Consider the following 3,155-nt stretch of genomic DNA (forward strand, 5'->3'; position numbering starts at 1 on the left):
TGGATTAGAGATGTTAAATCTATAGTATGCCAAGGCAAGGTAGAAATATGATCTTTTATCTATATGGGGGATTGAATCCAAGGCCTTCGTACTGAGCTATATCCTCAGTGTAACTCTTAAAATTATCTTTTATTTTGAGGCAGGGTCTGGCTAACTAGCTAAATTGCCCAGGCTGGGCTTGAACCTGCAGTCCTCCTGCCTCAGCCTCCCAGAGTGCTGAGATTACAGGAGTATATCCCCACACCTAACTCTAAGCATGATAATTTAAAAAATTATTTTTCATCTTCTAAGCACTGTTTATGGTAAAAAATTACTATTTGGTCCTAAGTGTTCTTATATCCAAATAATTTGTACTGCGCATGGTTTTTATTTTCCTGACATCTACATTATACAACTCCAATCACTAAATTCTTCCTCATCACTGAAGTATGTGCTCTTCTTTATCCTTGGGCGCCGTGAAACCTCTGACGTGGAGGGTCCCCCTGCACTGGGTTCCATTGGTTCTGTTCTTCAGTCGTGGCTTGCGGGGAGGCGATGGCTTGGCTGAGACTCTCGAGAGCGGGGTCTTCTCCTTCGTCTTCACTTTCTGCTTTGTCCTCGATTTCTTCCGGTTCGGCAATTTTCTTTTTCTTCTTTGGAGGCTCACGTTCTCTGAGCATATTTTTCGGACAGGCATAATTTAAGTGTCCACTTTCCCCACATTCATAACACTTCTATTTATCAAAGCAGTTTTGCCTTCGGATGAATTCAGCTGCTCTCCCATTGTCAATAGCAATGCTTGCCTTTATCACTCTACCAAACAACTGTTTGTTGTTTATGGCTCTGGTGCAGTTTTGTGCAGAGCCTTTATCCAAAAATAATATAAATGCAACCCCTTTACTCTTCCTCGTATCTTTGTCTTTCATTATAGTAACCTTTACAACTTTGCCATACTTGGAAAATATCCGGTATAAGTCGTTATTTGTCAGGGAGAAGGGCAAGTTGGACACATACACTGTGCTCTTACTCGGAGCCAAGCCACCACACATTTCTTCAGGGATGGCGGCCTCGGCACAGCGGGGCTTCAACCCCGACTTTTCCTCGCCCCTCCCAGCCACCTGGGCATCCTATACCCTGGTGGGGTGGGCACAGAACCCTAGGGTTGCCGCAGCAGAGGGGCCCTGCGTGGCTCCCTTCCGATTACCAAATTGTTATAATCTGCCACCTCAACATTTCTCCAGCCTGTCCCTTTTCTTTACCATCTCCCCATCAATCCCATGTGTATTAGTTGGGATTTTCCAGAGAAACAGAACCAATATAATTTATTTATAGAAAGAGGGACTTACTAGAGGATTGGCTTACATGATCACAAAGGCTAAGATATTACATAATGAGCCATTTGTGGCTGGAAAGCGAGGGAATTAACATGTCTTAATCCAAGAAACTGGAAGCTCAGAACCGAGGAGGCTAACAGTACATCTCCAAATCTCAGGCTAAAGGCCCAAGAGCCTGCAGAGGGCCACTGGTGCAAGTCCCAAAGTCCGAAGGGTAAAGACCTTGGAGTATGATACTCAAGGACAGCAGCAGCAGCAGCAGCAGCAGCAGCAGAAATCCTACCTTGTGCCAGAAGGAAGAGCCAGAGAGAATTCCTGCTTCTTCCATTTTCCTGCTCTGTCCAGCGTCTAGCTGAATGGATAGAACCCACCCACCCTGAGCTGATCCATACATCAATCATCTCTGCAAGTACCCTCACAGATATACCCAGGAGTAGTGCTTTACCTGTGCTCTAGGTATTCCTCCAGCCAATCAAGTTGACACCAAAATTAGCCATCACACCAGAACTGGCTTCATGCCCTGCTATAGTTTTGCCTTATCCTCTATTGTGGTGTGACACATTACTCCAAAATGTAACTGTTTAAAACAGCAAACAAATAGTAACTCATATAGCTTCTAAGGTTTGGAATATGGGAGAAGCTTAGCTGGTGGTTCTGGCTCAGAGTTGCTTATGATGTTGCGGTCATGTTGACCTTTAGGGCTGCAGTCACTGCAAGGTTCCAGTGGGCCTGGAGAACCTGCTTCCCCATGTGGTGTGGACAGGACCCATCCTCACTGGCTATTGGTTGGAGGCTCCAGTCAGCCTCTCCATAGGTTGCCTAGGCATCCTGGCGTGGAAGCTGGCTTCTCCCCAAGTGTGGGGTGGGTGGGGGAGGTGAGAGAGGGGAGAGGGAAGCCATTGTCTTTTAAAACCTAATTTCCAACTTCTGCCATATTCTATTGGTTTCATAGACCATGAGGGGGTGTATGTAAATACTCTGATGAGAGGATCCTTGGTGGTCATCTTGGAGGTTAACTGTCACCATGTTGATTTACCGCTGTCTGGTAAAACTGTCACTTGATTTTCCTTTGTGGGGACCAATCCATGGCCACTATCAAACTATAGTATGAATGGGGCTCCCATTTCTGACACGAGTCCCATTTGTAGCAGGGGTCTTGATTGGCTAAAGCCCTCAGTGTACCTAGTCTGCTATGAACTAAATGTTTGTGTCCCTTCAAAGTTCATATGGTATAATCCTAATTCCCAATGTGATGGTATTTGGAGACGGGGCCTTTGAGAGACGGGTTAGATGAGGTAAAGAAGCTGGGACCCTCATGATGGGACTAATGCCTTTATAAAGAGGAAGAAACACAATCTCTCTCTCCCCTTTCCCCCCTTCCTCCTACTTTTCCTTCTTCCCTCTCCCTCTCTCTCCCTCTCTTCCCTTCTTTCCTTGCACCAAGGAAGGCAGTGAGAGCACATAACCAGGATGATTACTCTCATCTAGAATCTGACCATTCTGGGGCCACGATTTCAGGCTTCTAGCCTGCAGAGCCACCAGAAATAAATATTTGTTATTTAAGTCACTGAGTCTGTGGAAATTCATTATAGAAATCCAGATTAACTAAGACAGAGTTGGAATAGTTGAGACCTGGAAGTTCTCCTGAGAACCATGTGCTGAAGACTTGGTCCCAGCCAGTGGTGAAGTGGTGGAACTGTGGAAGGTGGGGCCTAATGGCAGGAAGTTAGGTCCCTGGAAGTGTGCCCTTGAAGGGACTATGGGAACCCTATCTCTTTCACTGGCTCTTTGCCTCTCAGCTGCCATGAGGTGAGCAAATCTCCTCCATCCTGTGCTCTACCA

At 46.1% G+C, this 3,155-nt stretch overlaps 1 pseudogene; it reads right to left on the minus strand.

Moving 5' to 3' along the window:
- Positions 1 to 381: 381 nt before the first annotated feature.
- LOC101704260 (zinc finger CCHC-type and RNA-binding motif-containing protein 1 pseudogene) lies at positions 382 to 1,050 on the minus strand (annotated as a pseudogene).
- Between the last annotated feature and the right edge of the window lie 2,105 nt (positions 1,051 to 3,155).

This window comes from Heterocephalus glaber, unplaced genomic scaffold (genome assembly GCF_053883595.1).
Source record: "Heterocephalus glaber isolate CG9 unplaced genomic scaffold, H.glaber_assembly_v1.0 deba00001608, whole genome shotgun sequence".
NCBI lineage: Eukaryota > Metazoa > Chordata > Mammalia > Rodentia > Bathyergidae > Heterocephalus > Heterocephalus glaber.